General features: G+C 38.9%; 1 protein-coding gene across 3 annotated transcripts in view; it reads right to left on the bottom strand.

The window, feature by feature from the left end:
* Nucleotides 1-18,720, bottom strand: part of SMAD5 (SMAD family member 5) — a 49,159-nt gene extending 30,439 nt beyond the window's left edge. The window contains exon 1 of one of the 3 annotated variants that reach the window (XM_005557848.5): nt 17,617-18,720. The gene's annotated coding sequence lies outside the window, so the exon portion shown is untranslated. The remainder of the gene's footprint in view (nt 1-17,616) is intronic. The other 2 variants (XM_073994274.1, XM_005557844.4) reach the window with 2 other exon arrangements.
* Nucleotides 18,721-19,760: the final 1,040 nt, after the last annotated feature.

Below are 19,760 nucleotides of genomic sequence, written 5' to 3'. Positions count from 1 at the left end.
ACTGGGTTGTGTCTTCCCAGCAAAGAATATATGTGCTCAGTTAAAGCCCAGACAATAACATAAAGTAAATAAAGATAATGTAAACACACAGAGTAAATTAAAACTGACATACACTCAACAAATAATTATTGATTCTTTGTTACGTCCCATGTATTGTGAATAGCCATGATGGGGCTTTTTAAAAAAAGTTATGCCAAATAGGGTTTAATCTCAACAGTCGATAGATTCATTCAAAATATACTTACTGAGAGCCTACTAAAGTACCAGATACAGTTCTGGATGCTGATCAACTACTGGCAGCTATCCAGTCTGCTATGCTGGAACCATGGTGGGGAAGGGTACAGGGAAGTAAAGATATCCTCCTTATGTATGGATATGCCTTGTGCCTTGTCTTGCCCAGCCCTATATAGGATGATTTTTGCTAGGCAAACAAAACTGGCCACATTAAACTAGAGAAATAATAACAAAGAGAATGAAAGCATAATTGTCACTAACAGGTCACAGAGTATACAGTGTTATATACTAAACGAACTGTAAGAAAAGCTGACCTCAGTTGCCTCTACATCAAGGATGTATGGTAAAATCCATGTGGGTCAGGAAGTAAAACCATGGTTTGGTTGCCTGAGATGAGATGGGAAATGTCAAAGGCAAAGGCATACAAACATATATATATATATATATATGTACATATAGGCAGACACGAACAGAGCATTTCCTAGGCTAGGATAAGAGACAGGGCTGGCTGGCTGATACCTTATTCATGAACACTAGAATACAATGGGGGGCTAGATAGGGTGGTGTACATATGTGTGACAGAGTATGTGTATGAGCAACAGAGAGACAGTTAAGGAAGAGGGAGAAAAAAAAGAAAGCAGCTTCAAGACCAGAATTCAGAATACAATATCATACATGATCAGGCCCTTGGCTTCTCCTTATTCATGTCTTAACCATTATCCTACCTAATTGCATTTAACCACACTTGACTTCTTTCAATTTCTCAAGTATTCTAAGGTTATTTCTACCTGAGGCCTTTGCATCTGATGTTCCCTCCCCTGAAATTCTCTTCTCCTGTAACTTAACGCAGTATACTCACTCAAATTAATTCAGTTGTTCAAAGGTCACCTCCTGAAAGAGGAATTCCCTGACCACTTGATTGAAAATAGCATGACAGCCCATTCTCACAATATTCGCTATCCTCGACCCTGTTCATTTTTTATAGCATTTACCCTAATCTGATATTACATTATCAATTTTGTTTATTTACTTTATGTTTTCCCCAATGACATGTTAGTATGCAGGTGGCCTCATCTGCCCTCAAAACCACTGGATGCCCTGGACCTGGAATAGTGTCCATTTATCAAATAAATGAGTAAAAAAAGCAATTTGTAAAAATATATATATACCTTTCTAAGGATGTCTATATCAAACTTAAAACAAAAAAATTGTTATTTATGGATATCTATGATATGAAAGAATAAAAATATGCCTGGAAATGAAACACACCAGACTCAGCCTCCCAAGTTGATGGCATTAAAGGCTTGAGCCACTGTGCCCACCAGATTCTGTTCTTTACTAGTATCACTTTTTCAAAGCCTATTAACTTTTCTGTAAAATAGAGATGATGGTTCCTAAGTCACAGAAATGTTGAAGTAATAAATAATGTCTATCTAACACAAGCTTTACAAACTCAACCATACTATTCAAACATGAATTATAATCATTAGTATTCAGAAAGAAGAAGAACCAAGACTTAAGAGACTGGCTAGGTCTAGTCCTAATCTAACCTTGCCCACTACTCTTCCACTAGACACACCTTCTGATCCAATCCAAATCCCTGCCCCTCTGCCCATCTGTGTCTTCCAAGAGAAATCTTAGTCATTCTTAATGATAGGCTCCAATCTATCCCCTTTTGTGAAGACTTCCTCTACCACCCCTTGCTGAAGAGGCTACAGTCATTGAACATTTATAATAAAAACTAATTAATAAGACATAAATAATATCCTAACTTCCCAAATACAGTACAAAATCCTCCTAAGAAGTAGTCTTCAGCACCTGGACCATTCCATGTGCCATAACACACACTATGATACTTAATGAATGGTCACTGATTTTTCTATTAACTGTATTTTGAAATTAGAGATAACTTCAAATTTTAAACCCATGTTGACTAAGATCATGATAAAATGAGAATTCTACCCACAGAATTAAAAACACTCATAAGGCAGCTTTGTCAGTAGAGATGGTGGTAAACTCCACTGGGAAAAGGTCATGACTGGAGATACAAGTTTAGCTAGGTAAAGATGAGAAACAGATTTAAGATTTTGCACAAAGAGCTGAAACAAATATATATATATGTTTTCAACAGTGAAAAGAACAGTAAGTAAACACTTAAATATTAGGAAGCATTCACTGTTAGGAAAGAGTTTCCTGATAATGAGTTACTGATAGTGCATTATTAAAAAGATAGAACTAGATACAATGGTACTGCAAAAGATTAAACATATGGGAGAGTTTAAAGAGAATGTAAACAAAGAAAAGGCCAGTGAGTTTGGTGAATGGTATGCCACTAAATTTCAAGAGATTAGTTTCAAAAAGAACAATAGGTGTCAGTTTTAAAAAGCTAGAACTCTTACTAGTAAAACTAGCACAGGGAGAGGAGCAAATCTTACACTCAACTCTTTAAATATGGAATGACTAAAAAATTTAGCACTTTTGATGAAATTATTTCTAAAAATGTTTTCTATACTTCCCAAACTGGTAAAGTGGTATGTGCAAGCTACCCAAGTACTCGTTATCTACATCTCAACTTACAAAGTTACAAAAGGAAAAAAAATTCATCATAAAAATTAACTTCACTAGTGAAGAGTCAAAAGATCTGAACAGATCCTTCACAAAAGAGGACATTAAAATAGCCACTGGATGGAAAAATGGGCTCAATATCATTAGTTATCACATGAATGCAAAAAGAAAACAAAAACTACCACAGTAAAATCTCACTCGGTACCTACCAGAATGGCTACACTTAAAAAAAAAAAAAGATTAACTGTTCATGATAATACAGAACTGGAACTCTCATATGTTGATAGTAGGAATATACGTTAGTCCAGTCACTTTAGAAAACTGTTTGACAGTATCCACTAATGCTAAACATAGATCCCTATGACCCAGCAATTCCATTCCTAGGTATATATCCAACAGAAATGAGTGTTGTGTCTACCAAAAGACAAGTATATGTTCCTAACAACTTTATTTATAATAGCCCCAAACTGGAACCCAAATATTCATCAGCAGTAGAGCAGGTAAATACTGGTAATAAATTCATAAAATGGAATACTTCACAGCTACAGAAAGAACTAGTATATGCAAAACATGGAGAATTCTCATATATTCTTAGGGAAAGATTACACAACATTTAAAAACAGGCAAAACTAACCTATGCCATCAAGGCCAGAAGAGTACTAAAAGGGTCATGAGACAGCCTTCTAGGGAGCTAGAAATTTTCCATATTTTGATCTGGGTGATGATGACATGCATATGTAGAAGATGACTTCTACAGATGACTTCTGCATATGCAGAAGTTCATTAAGCTGTACACTTAAAATTTGTGTGCTTTACTATATGATTATTTCAATTTTTAAAAATATTTTTAAAACATACTTGTGACTGATCACTTATAAAATCAGTCCCTATTCACAAGTGCCTCCCTCACCGTAATGGCTCATGAACCATGAGTGAGACTACAGATTTTGCAAAAATTCCAAGATTTCCAAAGTTTATAAAAATAATGGCAAACAATGTAGGATCTAGCATTTAATTTTACCCCACTTACAAGTTAGTCTGTTACTGTCTTCTGCATGTCGCCAAAGGACATGAGGCTCCTGGGTTAGAAACTCTGTTACTCAGGGGACAGCAAGCAGCATAAGCACCAACATATTTGAGGTTTTGTTTGTCCCTAAGACCCATGGGGATAATGTGATGTCTTTTATAGTTTTGCCTGTTTGTAAATGTTGTACAGAAGGAATAACATGTAATCTTTCCTTCAGTATTGTAAGATTCTCCATGTTTTCTATGTATTAGTTTGTGCTTTTTTGTAGTCTTGATGCATGGATGAGGAACACTGGGCTTGGAGAATCTACCACTTTTATAGTAATCAGTAAGCAAGACATTCTTTGTTGGGGGGTGGGTAAGAAAAGTTTGACTATCAAAGAATTAACAGAGGTCCTTGGAAAAATGTATATACATTTTTATATTTTTGCAAAAAAAAAAACAACTTAAAGCTAATGCCACAAATGTCAAATTAAAGACTGTCATATCATGATACTGAATTATTTTGTGGGAAAAATTGTTTATCCATTCACACTTGATCCATTATTTGTTCATTATAACAATTTATGCATGTTTACAGTTACTATAAGCTAATGTTTTCCTAGAATTTTAGTTTCATTCTTCAAGATAAAATCAGACCTTTTACTCACCATTTAGTATAAAATGGTGGTCTACAATTTTCAGTGGTTTCATTTTAAATGAAATTCTCTATAGAAGGCATAAAACATGGGCTGCATTGTTACCGCCTAAAGAAACAGAGGGGTATGAATGATCTTAAAAGGCTACTTACAGAGGCAGATGTCTGTACATTTTACTTTCTTACAATATAGCAACAGGTACTTCAATAATTTCAACAGCTTCCTTTCTAAAACAAAATCAATTGCTTAAGCAAAGGAATCATAATATTCCTTTGATAATGGTAATAATAATAATAAACCACTAACATTTATTGAGCACTCACTATGCCAAGTACTGTTAAGGACTTTACATTTAGAAACCAAAAATCATTAAATTTCAAAACAGCCATATAAAGTAAATTCCATTATTCTCATTTTACAGGTGAGAAAACAGGCAAAGGGAAATTAAATGCAACTTGCTTAATTATACAGATAGCAAGAAACAGAGCTGAGAATTGAACCCTGGCAGTCCAGCTGCAGAATCTATATTCCTAACCACTGTACACAATGCCTCCTAAAAAGAAAGCCGCCTGCCAAGGAATTTTCTTCCCTTAAAGGTCTCTAATTGTTCTCCATATTCCTTTGACTTCTCCAAAACATTGAAATTGTTCAATATTATCATAAGATTGTACAGTTTAAGAGATCAAGAATAATCCAGCTTAATTTGCGCATTTTCAAACTTATTTTTATACCACTTAATGTATGTCATCAACCTATCAACTTTAACCCAACCTTTCCAGGTTTGTGCTAGGTCAATCAGCAGGAATGAAAGGTTTATCTATATGCTTACTACCACTGCATAAAAATACATATTTTTTTATGGTGGTCTTACTCCAAAGCCTTTCTAATTATCATTAGGATATTTTTAGCACACTTATCACTAGAACACAATGATCTCAGAAATGATGAGAAAATGTACCACTTTTTAAAAAATGTTTTTCCTTAAAAAATATTTTTCCTAAGTATACTCACCTATAATCATACCATTAACATATGGTATGCTTATATTTGTTTCCTCTGCATATATATAGTCTTGCCCACAACTGCCCATAACAGGATATACCATGATACTACTTGGTATTCTGCATTTTCCATTTAACACCACAAGCATTTGCTCTTCCCTCACCCCAATATATAGATTTTTTAAAATGCCTTTAATGGTGCAATCATATTTCACTCATGTATTTTCTTAATATTTAACACCTAGGTTTCTGAAGGAACTAAACCACCTACAGTAGAAGTAAAATTGCTAAACTGAGATTAAAACTTCTTTATAGTACCCATATAATGGATGCATTTTGTCCTATAGTCTTTTCTGCAGACTATACCATATTCAAAATAACACCTTGGGTCCACAATTTGAAATAAAACAATCAGAGAGCTTGGGTTACAGCAATAGATTTACTTTAGTATCCTCACATAAGTACTCAGTTATGAAAAAATTTCTCATTATGTATACAAAAAATAAAATACGCTCTGATTTGCATATATTAGCACATGCTACACAAGCCACAAGTGAAGCTGCAATACCTCTGAAAATTTTATGAGTCTCTTTCCTGAAAAGTTGATTTAATTTTTCATGCCCCCTTTGCCTTTCACTAAATAAAACAAATTTAGAAACACTGAGAACACCCATCTTCAATTTAAATCAGCTATGTGTCTAACACCCCACTTCTACATCATCTCTACACTTATTCCAATAATAGAGAAAAACCCCAAAAGACTGTATTTAGCAACTACAGTCTTTACACATTACAGATTACTGGACAGCTAAATTTTGGTCCTCTATACTCCTTTTCTAAATGCTTTCAGAGTCTACTGAGGCACAAATATACATAATAACCAGTGCTAAACTTAAGCTCCCACTTATTATAGCCTTATTTATATAACACATATTTACTGAGTGCCTATAAAAGGCAAGGCACTAAGCTAGATAATAAACAGTTGAAATATAAATCAGATCCAGACTAACTCTAAATAGTTACAAATTAATAGAACAACTGAAATGTGCCCATATCTATCTACGATACACAGTGGAGAATGGAGTTGACCTAAAGATGTAAAGGCTGCTAAAAGGAAGTCAGGATATCACCTTCTGGGGAGAAGGATGAAGGGAGACAATTTTATCTTAAGCATAAAAACGTCTATGTCTTTCACAAAGTAATATTTTATTTACCAGGATAAGGAGCTACAGCACCTCATTTGAAGCCTAATAAACTTGGGTTCAAATTCTGGATCTAGCACTTACACCCAAAATCTCCATTTCTTCCTATTTTGTATCGTGAATACCATAGCCCTAAAAGGTTCTGAGAATTAAGTGAGAAACACTTAACTCAGTACACAGTGCATACTCAATAAAGGGGACTCCTTTATTTCAACAAACATACAGTCATGTACTTTAAGAGTCTGCATTATTTTATGAACCCTGAAGGAAGAAAAAGCTGCAAATTAAACAGCATAATGCTTTCTTATCACTTAAAATTTTTCTTCACAGTATCAACCTTCTGCCATCAACAATGTTAAGTATAAAGAATGTTCTGACATTGCTCCAGGACTGTCTTTCAAGCCACTGACAACCATCCTGCAAATTTTGATACTGGTGCCTGTTTGGTGTTCCTAGAGCATGTAAATGAAGATGTGAAAACAACAACTAAGAAAATATTTTAAGTGGCAATTACTCAACACGAGAAGTTAAAACAATGTCCACACTGAGACTGAAATGACAGCAACAGAAACAGCAAGTCAGAGCTACGCCTGTACAATGACAACTAGATCAAAACTGCCACCTGGCCAAAAGCAATACTCAGACGCCATTAACTGTACGACAGTTACTGTTATGTTATGAGGTGAAAAAACAAAAGTACATCTTAGAAGAAATACGGTGGCTTTTTCTTTTTTCCTCTCTCAAAGTCCTTTCTGATGTTCCCCATCACTTGCCACCAGTATCTGTCATTCAACCCCCTTCCTTTGTTCTCATTCTTTTAACTCTTTTTTTTTCTTTTCTCTTTCTATATTTCTCATAGCTTATCCTATATTCCTCAGTGTTGCTTTTGGAGAAACTTGACAAATTACCTAAAGAAAATGAACTTTCCTTCTGTCTCAAAAAGAACCCAATTAGCATAGAATACATGATTTGTATCCTTGACACTTTCAGGTGCTCCAGGGCTTGCTTACTTCTGAGTTCCCTAGTAAGTCAAGGGAAGATGCATCTGACAGTCCACATAGGTGAAATAATGCCCTGGACAATCTGGCTTTTGAGCAGATTCTATTTGCACCTCTGTAATCCTCATCTTGAGTCACCTGACATACCTATCCTAAAGTACACCAGTGAGAATAATATATATTAATATATACCAATATAGTAAGACATATTAATATATATCTAAAGATATAAAGAGGTAATATATTTAGTTACTAAAAAAACCAAAAAGTCAATAGGCTTCAAAGAACTTAAATCATCAAGCTGTTTTCTTTTGCAATAAACCTCCATAGAAACCTATTGTAAAACAGTTGTTTATAAATGTTAGTCTTATTTCAATAATATAATCAGGGATAGAAGACAAATTCTGCTTTCTCTTTTTTGCTCTTACTAGGGCCGTATTAAACCAAACTTTCAGAATGTTAAGTGTCAAACAGCCTTTTCTTTAAAAGCCAAGCCTTGTTACAATAATTCAGAACGGGCTAACCATGAGCATCATAAAAGAAAAATACAAACTAAACTGAACAGTGTCTATGAAACCTTTCAGGGAAATTCCCACTTCTAGCTTGAAAACCAGAGAATCCCCCAAAATCTAAATCTAAAATCCCATTAGGAAACCCACAGGACAATTTGTGTTAGGTGAGACAGTCAATTTTCATCAAAACTGCCGTATGAATGAATGGAATTAAATCTGAGTGATCAAACACTTTCAGACTCAGATAATGAACCCATTATCTGCTATTATCTTGGCCTTTCATAGTATACCTCTGGTTTATGAGGTATTTAGAGTACATACATGGAACAGAAAGAACAGTATAACTGGAAAGTGGAAGAAGAGAAAAGCTCAAGGAAAAAAGGAATAAATACATAGATTTTGAGGATCATATTAATTGGAGAGATGAACTGTGATGTTAGACAGAGGAGATACTTGATTTATTCAAAATTTATTGGGTGCCTAGTGTTATGTTAGGAATACTCCATGCTAGGAACTCAGGCTTAAAAGACACTACCCGTAATCTCTGTAAGATCTTAGAGAGTAATGGAAAAAAGAACAAGTGCTATAAAGAGTTTCATATGCCATTTAACCTATCACTTAGTTTTATCCTAGATTTATTTCCATATGATAGCCAACAGAAATAGGGCATTAAAATTGAGTTTAAAAAAATGTACACCAAGCACAGAGAGCCAATAATTAAACAGACAGGAATATATGCTACTTCTTATACTAGAAACTGGAGGGACTTAACAGCTATGAACCCATTATCTGCTATTATCTTGGCCTTTCACAAGTATACCTTTGGTTTATGAAGACTTGACTTAATAATACCCTTTTATTGATGTATTTTGTCATTTCTTAGAGAAATGACCTCAAAGCTAGAAAGAAAACCAAGGTATTAATATTTAGAAATTCCTATGTATGTGAGGTTCCCTGATTCTTCTGAAAAACTGCAACCGCTGATTGAACAACACAGAATGTCACTAGTAAATCAAAAGAGATGCAGTGGTACCTCAGCCATAAATGAAAACCTTATAAAATTATGGTATCTCATGAATTACAAAAGAACCTATCACATTACAAAACACACACACACCTCACCTCTCTTTCAGCTCAAGCATCCCTTCTTTGGGGAAGTCTTCCCAAACCGTCCTGGCAAGAAGTCCCCCTCTTATATGCTTACTGCATCACATACTGCTACTTTGTAGCACTTACCACACCTATGTTTTCACATTTACCTTTCCAGTCTGTCCCCACAAGAATGTAAATTCCACAAGAAGAGCTGTATCTGTTTTCACTCATCATTGTAAGCCTAGTGATACATATGCTCAATAAATATTTGTTTAATGAAAGAAAGGGGATGTGATATTAGCTCTGGTGGTGGGGTTAGGTGTACTTTTCACTTTCTGCTTCATCCAATTCTATATTTTTTAAAGTAAACCTATTTCTTGTAGAGTCAGAGGAAAAACAGGTTTCAAAACTAAAGTGCAGCTATACCTCAGCCATATTATGAACCCTTACTAAAGAGAGGATTCACATTATCATGAGTCACTCATGCTTCAAAACAATTCGCTCTAATATACTTGGGGTTATACAAATTTGGAGGCTGAAACTAAGAAAAATCAAATCAGAAACTAGGTACAAATACTTCCGTAACTATAGGACTCTAGGTAAATCAACAGAAATACAGAAAGGATTATCATAAAGTACACCTACTTCTTTAAGAACATGTGCATTAACTGACTCAACAGCTATAATAGCCATGAATCATCAAACACTTATTGAGCACCTACTATCTAGCAGACACTGTAGGACATGCGGGGGTTTATCAGGACCGGGCAGGGGTGACGGAATAAATAAATGAGAAGGCCTTTTTCTAAGTCCCATACAACGGTACTATGTGAGTGAACAGTGGGAATAGCAAAAATGCAAACAGGACAGAATCTCCCTTCACAGAATAACGTAGCACGACAGACACCAAACTATACCCCTATATGTAAGCACAATGAGATACACTCAAGTTATTACAGAAATACAGAGAGACAAAAGAAGGGCATGTAATCCAGGTATCTAGCACTTTTCACAGTGTGTCCTCTTACTACAAATGAGTTGTTGCTCCTCAAAACAATGAAATGAAACTCCAGAAGCATTATTCCTGCTCCCAATAAATATTAGTAAGAATTCATTCTTCAAAAGCATTTATCTTCCTACACTGGAATGTCTTTTGAACCTCAGATATTACAAATGCCATTTTCTGCTTATACCACTTTTCTTAATCCCTGGCCACTAATTTTTAGCTCTATCATTATTTAAGTCTCAGCTTTAGGTCTCATCCCAGATACCTTCCCTGATCACCCTGTAATCCTATATAAAGTAGATTTTCCCTAATCTCTAATCCAATACTATGTTCATTTTATCACAGTATTAACTGATTCACAATAATTTGTTCATTAACTTTATTTCTATCTCTCATACTAGAATACAATCTTTAAAAAACAGTATCGCATACATTACAGTAACTTGTTAAATTCATTCAAGTCATTCATCCAAAAGAGTATTTATTAAGGTAGCATTTTAGGAGCTGGGAATATAGAAGTTAATAAAAGGGACCAAAACACTTGTCCTCGTTTAGCTTATATTCCAGCAGGAGGAGGCCAACGAGATATAGTAAACGGTATGTTTGTTAGGTGAAAAGTGCTATAGAGAAAAATTAAAACAGGGGAAAGTGGGCAAGAAGTCCTGGAGGAAAGGTGTAATTTTAAACAGGGTGGCTGGGCTGGGTCTCACCAAGAAAGTGCCAACTGAGTTGAAATTTTAAGGATATAAAAGAGTGAGCCAACAGGCATGTAATCTGGGGGAAAACCATTACAGGTAAAGGCAACAGGCAATGCAAAGATCCTAAGGTAGGAGCATGTCTGGCATACTTAAGGAGCTAGAAGACCAGTATAGCCTGAGAATACAGTCTACAAGGGGGAAAAGGTAAGGAATGGGGTCAAAGAGGTACCAGAGAGCCAGAATGGCCATGCTGGATATAAAGGCTTTAGCTTTTACAGTAGTCTAACGAAACTGAGGACTCAGTAGAGAGCTCTGAGAACAGACATGATAGTTCTCGACTTACATTATTAAAGAATTATCCTGGGCCGAGGTGGGCAGATTACCTGAGGTCAGGAGTTCAAGACCAGCCTGGCCAACATGGTGAAACCCCATCTCTACGAAAAATACAAAAATTAGCCGGGTGTGGTGGCACACGCCTGTAATCGCAGCTACTTGGGAGGCTGAGGAAGGAGAATTGCTTGAGCCCAGTAGGCAGAGGTTGCAGTGAGCCACTGCACTCTAGCCTGGCCAACAGCGCAAGACTTTGTCTCAAAAAAAAAAAAAAAAAAAAAAAACAGTTATCCTGGGCCAGGCATGGTGGCTCATGCCTGTAATCCCAGTACTTTGGAAGGCCGAGGCAGGAAGATCACTTGAGCTCAGGGGTTTGAGCCTAGCCTGGGCAACATAGTAAAACTCCGTCTCTACAAAAAAAAAAAATTAAAATAAATTTAAAAATTAGCCAGGTGCAGTGGCACATGCCTGTGATCCCAGCTACTTGGGAGGCTGAGGTGGGAGGATCACTTGAGCCCAGGAGGTCAAGGTAGCAGTGAGCCAAGATCACGCCACTGCACTGCAGCCTGGGTGACAGCGCAAGACTGTCTCAAAATAAATAAACAAATAAATCCTGGCTGGTATGTTGAGAATAAGCAGGAGGAGAGATGGACAGCAATGATAAAAGCAGAGAGACCAGCTCACAGATGCAGTAATCTAGGGGACGGAGGAAAGATGACGATGGCTTAGACCAGGGTGATAGCAGTGGGGTGGTGAGCAGCAGACATATGAAAGACAGTAAGCTTCCTGATGAAGGAGATCATGGGGTGTGTGAGAACAAAGGAGTTAACAATGATTCCAAGGTATCAGTCTGGACAATTGGAAGAATGGGGTTTGACATCAACTGATTTGGAAAATGCAGGTAAGAAAGCTAAAGGAAGATTCAGGGTTAAGTTTTATACACATTAACCATACAATAAAATGTTGCTAAGCTTCACAAGGCTTCTATTTCAAATGAATTCATGTTAAATCAATAACCCAAAGGTCCTGTTCTTACCTCAGGTCATGGAAGTACTACATACTGACCAACTTTCATAACAAACACCCACACAGACTGACTTCAATACCTTCCCCGAGACACACATACATACAGACACACATACATACATAAAGACACACACACACACACACACACAGAGCTCATATCCAGATTTCTAAAGTAAATTCACAGAAACGACTCCTTCACTTTCTGCTCCAACATCTCTATGACTGCTTCAATCTGAAATAAAAAGGCAAGCAAACCAATTCCCCAAATTTTCCTCAACACTATTGGCCAAAAATCTCCTGAGCACATCATCCCATGAAATAAATGCCCGTATGGGTCGCAACCCATCGTATTCTAATTCAAACCTATACAAAAGAATCGGACATGGGTTTTTAAATAAACGAATTCCTTAGAACCAGCCCTCAAAATTCAGATTCACTAGGCTTGGCAGAAGGGCCTTATCGCCCACATTTTTAACAAGAATCTCGGACCATGCAGCAGGCTTGGGAACCAAGGTGCTCAAGATCCCCTGCAATGGAAGAAAGACACTTGCATACATACAACCTAAGGGTAACTTTGGGGGGCAGGGGGGATGTGGGGGTAAAGCTTTAAAAATCTCTTACCCTTGTGGTTCTAATTATCAATAGTATTCACCAAGTGTCAGCAAGTAGATAACCACCACCACCACCGCTGTCAAACCATCCCTAGATCCAGGTATACAACTGCTATAAAACTTGTAAGCCACATTCACAACTGCACACAGAGAGGAAAGGGAAACCAAAAGCATGTCTGCTCACAGCTCTTCTAGATTCAGAAATCCTATTCTTTACAGGAACATCTACAAGAAAGACAGGATACAATTACATGGGCGCCAAAATTATTTTCACAGAGAAACATTTAAATCACCACTTTCCTCAACTGTGGCTCGCGATTTCCAAAGACATCAGAACTTCTCATAGCAGATTTCAAAGCCCTTCAGGAGCTGAACTCATGATTCCCAATACTTCTCACTGCATAATCTTCTTGCCTATTCTCTCTGTGCCCACAGAATTCTCTACTTTATTATCTCCCACAGCCAGACTTTTGTTTCCCAGTTTTTAATCATTCTTTAAGCTTCACCTGCTCCCCTAAGTCCCCTAATTAAACAGAGCCTGATCTAAATGTATCACTCACCCTCACAGAGCCTGCAAGATTTCCTACATTGCTACCAGATGTGTTTGAGTATGCTTGTACAGGCGTGTAGGCACAGGAACAGACACAGAGCTGGTCAATCTTTATAGCGATTTCCTTTAAATTATAAAACCATCAAGTGCAGATACCAAATCATGACTGTAAAATATGTCTGTGGAGCACAAAGAGCTAACCTGTGTACACGACATATATTACAGTGCATTATGAAGATGTTCTCCAGATAGCCATGTGCACCCAGAGTTCTAGTTCCCTGCTTAGAAGAAAAGGGAATAAACATGGCTCTGGCTACATTTTCAGCTCTAGTGTCACCATTCACTTAACTTACACTTTCAACTCCAAAGAATAAGAAATGGTCAATGAGTAAAGTAGACAAGTGGGCAGAAGATGTGACTAAGAAGAATAGAAGAAGACTGGCTTTTAAATATTTTTGCAGAACTCCCTCTTCCTGGGAACACACAAACCAGAATAACTAGATCTCAAGTTATACAGCCTACCAGATAGGATCCTAGGCAGATCCTAACACATCATGAAAACAAAACTGAACAAAACAAAACTTGCCTTGAAAACACCAGCCATATTCTGAGATCATAGTTAAATTTGAAAAATGTAAGCCACAAGACTCCAGTTGCTATGCTCAGAGAAAAGGTGAGAATGGGACACTAGTTTTTAAATATTATTTTCAGTATAACAAAACAACATATATGGATATCGAAAGAAAAAAAAACCCTGCTAAAATCTTAACAGGTCAAGTCATTTTCAAACTTCTATAGAGTACCAGCCTATAAATTACGTATATGCTATAGGAAGAGATGAGGGGGGGATCCCAAAAAATTCAAGAGCAAAACCCATTTACAAAATGTATGTTAATAACTAGCTTCCAAAAGTGAATTACAATTACAGTATTGCACATACAGAACTGACTTAATAAAGAACTCTTTCTTGCAAAATATCATCTCAACCAAGTTAGGATACAGTAAAAGGAGAAAGAAAAGTCACTGAAAACACCACTCTACTAGAATTGGGGCAAAAACTTCCCCACCTAGCTGCCCAAGGCAAAAAAAAAAAAAAGAAAATCAAAAGTAAATAAAGAGCCCAGTCAGGCACAGTGGCTCATATCTGTAATCGCAGCACTTTGGGAGGCCATGGCGGGCAGATCACTTGAGGTCAGAAGTTCGAGACCAGCCAGGCCAACATGGTGAAACCCCATCTCTACTAAAAATATAAAAAATTAGCTGGATGTGGTGGTGGGTGCCCATAATCCCAGCTACTCCGGAGGCTGAGGCAGGAGAATCGCTTGAACCCGGGAGGCAGGATTGCAGTGAGTCAAGACCACGTTACTGAACCCCAGCCTGGGCTACAGAGAGAGACACTCTCAAATAAATAGCCCAGAACTAGCTGATAATTTATGAAAAACCTAAGAACTCTGTAATTACCCCATCTTTCCAAGTTGGAAAACAACAAAGGCTATTAGAATATGAAAGTGGCCTATGAGATTAGTCTTAACAACAATCTAGTTTTTAACAATTCTTCCAAAAGAGTTCTAAATCTTGACCTCCCATTTAGTAAACGTACTTCTCAGATTCAGAGTTCTGGTTGCAGGTAAATGGTGTGTGACACCACCAACGAACTGCAAATTCCAATGACTATCATTCTATCAACTTCAGAATTGGAAAAAACAAAGTATGTTAGAAGTTCAAGACCAGCCTGGCCAACATGGTAAAACCCCGTCTCTACTAAAAATACAAAAATTAGCCGTGAGTGGTGGCGGGCACCTGTAATCCCAGCTACTTGGGAGGCTGAGGCAGGAAAATTGCTCCAATCCAGAAGGCAGAGGTTGTGGTGAGCCAAGATCACACCTCTGGACTCCAACCGGGGTGACAGAGCAAGACTCTGTCGGGCAGGGGGAAGACACGGGTCAGCTTCCAGGGGTCCTTCATCATCTGTTTTGATGGGAAAGCACCCTATATTGCACCCCAGCTTCCTTGGGCCCTACCTTCCCAGGTATTCTTTTCTCTAGAATATCCAGACTGGTAGAGATAAGAATCATTCCTCAGGCTACTAGTATCCCTTATAAAAGGGAATCTTACTCAATGTCTTTGACCTTATGAGTAGACTGGCAAACCATAGGATATAAGCTGCTTGTAACACCTGAAGAAATAAACTATTTGCCTTCTTCTTTGTGCTTAGTGTACACAGAGAGAGACAGACAGATACAAGGAACATAGACCCTCTAGAAATAAAAATAGAGAAGACTGATAAACCAAGAGAACAGACACCTATATTATCAAGTGTACTCAAGTCAGCTCTGAAATTCACCCAGATGTGTGGCTCATTGCCTAGACCAACATATACATCTGGTAATAATAAACACTGATATGTCATAAACAAAAAGTTTCCTTAACTCTACAAAGTACTAGCAATATTAAAATTTACAAATACAAAGAATATATATGAAATAGATTTTTTTAGATGGTATTTCAATTTAAGTTACTGTATTAAGAAATGAAAAACTGGTATTTCACTGCCTAGTTTCCAAAACACTAAAATCTTTAATTTGACCAAGTTACAAATCTGTTTTCAGTAGAGGGAGAAAACACACTGCCTCCGTTCAATGCAAAGGACAAAAAAGATCATCATTGCAAATCATAATGTTTGGGTTCATGATGAAAACAGGAAACAGACAGGCTGCCCAGGTATAATTATGGTTGTAGTCTAATGTGCCTTCAGGTTCAGCCAAGAATTAAAACCCAGTGAAGAGGGTAAGCAGAATTTACTTGCCTCTACTCTGCTACAGAATGCAACTTTTAATAATACTCCCAGCAACATGTTACATAACCAACAGTAAACAACAATCTGATTCAAACCTCATTAGTAACAACATTCTGCCACTGTCTCCCACTGAAATTAATAGCTGACTTTGCCAGAGGGGAAAGAAATGCAACACATTATCAATCTACCCATTTCTGTGGCGCCTACCACAGTGAACCAGACACGCAGATAATACTACCAGATCTGTACAGAACCTACGAAAATACTTTATTCTTTTTTTCCAGTTTGCTGCTCTCTTCCTCCTTTTAACTAGACCATATCATGTGGATGCCTTTAAAACCTGAGAGAAAAGTCAGTTGAGAAGGTTAATCTAACTTTTTTTGCTTATTTCAGCTAGATCTGAAAGGAATGCACAAAATGATGAATGAGGTATTTTTAACAAAGGTACATGGGTAAATTAACAGCAGCAATGTAAAAAAGACTGAGGGAGCAGCAATGTGGAGAGGGAAGGAAAGGAAGATGAATAAGAACAATCATACAAATCATCATCAAAATTAAACTTTATAAATCTAAACACAATATCTACAACCTTTATGAAGATTAAGTTTTGTTAAATTGTCTCTTCTAAGTTTTGTATTTTTACAGTTTTCACCGTAGAGAAAAAAATATTAATAGTTACCAAAGGAATAAAAGATTAAAATAATTTGTTACACATCTGCAGATAGCTCCTTATGGAATTTGGAACACTAATTTCATAATGATATTTGGATCAATAAATGTGAAACTGTCACACTGAGTGTAGGTACTGTTTTCCCCACAACGGACACTACTGCACTGGCATCTAGCAGAAATTGTAAGTTATTTGGAAGGTTACTAAACCTACTGGGACTAAGGTTTTCAAACTTTTGCCTTTCAAATTAAAATTAAAAACTAATTCACTCTGGGCAATTCAGGTATTCTGCGGAAATTCAAGTACTCTAGTTTTAAATACGAATTTTAAAAAACGCAACCCAAGTATCCTTTCCTCTCAACTTCTGTGAGGCCAAGCCACGACCTCCACCTATCCAATCTTTGCTGCTAGATAAGAACTCTTTTGGTAGTGCTAGGCAACAGGCATGATGTGACAAACCTAGACATCAAAACTTTTCCACAGAAAGATAAGGTAAACAAGATATACTTAGCACCACACCCATTTAAATGCACAAGCAGCCAAAATTGCTTCTTCCCCCCGCAACACCACCCCCCCGCCCCCAAAGCTCCAGCTGGTCAGGAAACATTGTCTTTACAATCAAGATAAAGATCTGGCTCAGGGTGTTCAGCCATTCCTCACCTACAGGCCAGCCTAAGCTCCATTCTCCAATGCCATCACCACCAGAATCGGAACATTCTGTTAGGAAGCCGGCAAACGTCCAAATACCCCGACTATCCTCGCCCGAGTTCTGCAACCAAAAATCTGTTTTGCCTACTGAGCATGCTCAGAATTAAGACGGGCGCGCCACATGGGAGTTTTCAAAGCTTAGGCTCCAAACTCCACGTAGTAACAGCAGCTGAAAGGGGGAGAGGGGAAAAGGGGAGGGGAAGAGACTGGAATATTAATTTAAGCCCTGATATTAAAGTATAGGACCCGGCCAGCGGCTGAATATGATGAAGGCAAAAAGACGCTGCTTTGGCATTCTCTTTGCAGCACAGAGTTTACATGAAGTAGAAGAAATCCTTGCAGTGGTGCAAACTGACATGGCAAGTGGCGGAAACCAGGTCTAACCACCAGCTGATTGCAGTAGCCGGTCACAACTGCCCAGAGTGTAATTCCCACCGATAAGCGCGGATCCTTATCTTTGAAACACAAAGCGACAGCAGCACGGATTCATCGAGCCATTGGACAACTTCGCAGTGCAGCAGCCTAGGCTGTCCGGCCGAGAACCGCAGTCCTATCAGGGGTGTGTATCGAGGGTGGTACATCAGACGAGTTAGGAAAGCAAACCGCTCCCCAGGACAGAGCGGGGTCAGGGGGTCCCCTCCAAGGCGTCCAAGACGCCTCCCTCCAAAGTCTGGGCGGTAACGGCGGGGCTGGGACAAGGGCCAGCCCCGGCCCCGCCTCAGGACACCCCGGCGAGGCCTCCGCAGCCGCTGGGCCGCACCGTGTCCGCCAGCCGGGACCCCGGCAGGCCAGGACTCGGCCTACCTCCCGCCCGACAGGCCCCGGATCGTTTCCGTTCCGTGCGCGGCCGAACGCCCCCGCCTCGGCCCGAGTCCGCCGGGGAAGAGCCCGCAGCCCCTGGTTCCGCTAGCCCGCGCGTGCCGGGGACCCTCACTCACTCAAGGGCCGGCTGGGCGCGCTCTCCCAACGCCGTCGCTGCGCTTCTCCTCGCTGCAACTTTATTAGCAGCTCGGCCGCGGGACACGCGCACGGCGCCCGCTCGCCCAGGACCCGGATGAGGGAGGGAGGGAAAGGGAGCCCGGGAGGACGCCCGCTGGGGTCGGCGCATGCGCGCCAGAGGCCGAGTGACCGCTGCGGGACGGAGGGAGGGGTGCCTTGCCAGAGCGGCTGAAAGAAGCCTGCGCGCCTGGCTCCGCGCCGGCCAGCGCCGACTTCCGATCAGCTGGAGGCCTTCGCATCGATGGCCAGGCCTGGGAATGGGAGTCAGATAGCTCCCACCACCACCACAGTAGCCGCTAGTAGCTTCCACTAACCAAATCAGCATACATTGTAATAAAATTAAGTAATTGTCGTTGATACAGACAACTGGAGATTTTCTGTCACATATAAAGTGTAAACAAAAACATCTTCAGATACTACTTAGCTACTTTTATTGATTTGTAATACAAATCTGAATGAAGAATCTTCTTTTTGCGCAAAGTAGCTTCAAAACATGTTTCTGAGCATCTTACAGCTTCTTACTAGATGCAGCACTGAAACCCCTCCCACGGGGCAATCCTGGAACCCTTGCGGGCCTATGGAAATGGAGCGAGTGCCCACCCTGGAGTTCCAGGAGTGGGACTGTCCATACACTGGATTGCAACCCCAGTTGTTCAAGACACATTCCCTCTCCAGCTCCTTGTGAGGAGGGAGATCCCGTGGGGACCCAGCCCCTGGACAGGTGGGGCCACTGAGGTGCAGAGATGCCATCCATAGGCTTATATACACCACCCCGTCTCCTGGACTCTCTTTTCTTAGTAATTGGAGCTCTTCTCAATGCTTTTTCCTCCAAATTTCCAAAACTGTCAGCATTCCCCAGAATATAATATTGGTACCACATAGCAAACCCGCTTTGAAGTGCGCTAGTAAGAAAAAGCTTTTGAATATTTTTGTTTTTATTTTAAAAGGTCAATACTGGCTCTCCAATGTTCTAGTATAGGTTTTCTTTTTAAAATAAGTAAAAATCATAATCGGAGTCATTTTGGAATCCTCTTTCACACCCTGATCCAATCCATCAGGAAATTCTACTAACTCTTTCTTCAAAATATATCCTAAAT

Source organism: Macaca fascicularis, chromosome 6, assembly GCF_037993035.2.
Source record: "Macaca fascicularis isolate 582-1 chromosome 6, T2T-MFA8v1.1".
Lineage (NCBI taxonomy): Eukaryota > Metazoa > Chordata > Mammalia > Primates > Cercopithecidae > Macaca > Macaca fascicularis.
This window is presented reverse-complemented; position numbering and strand designations above follow the sequence as displayed.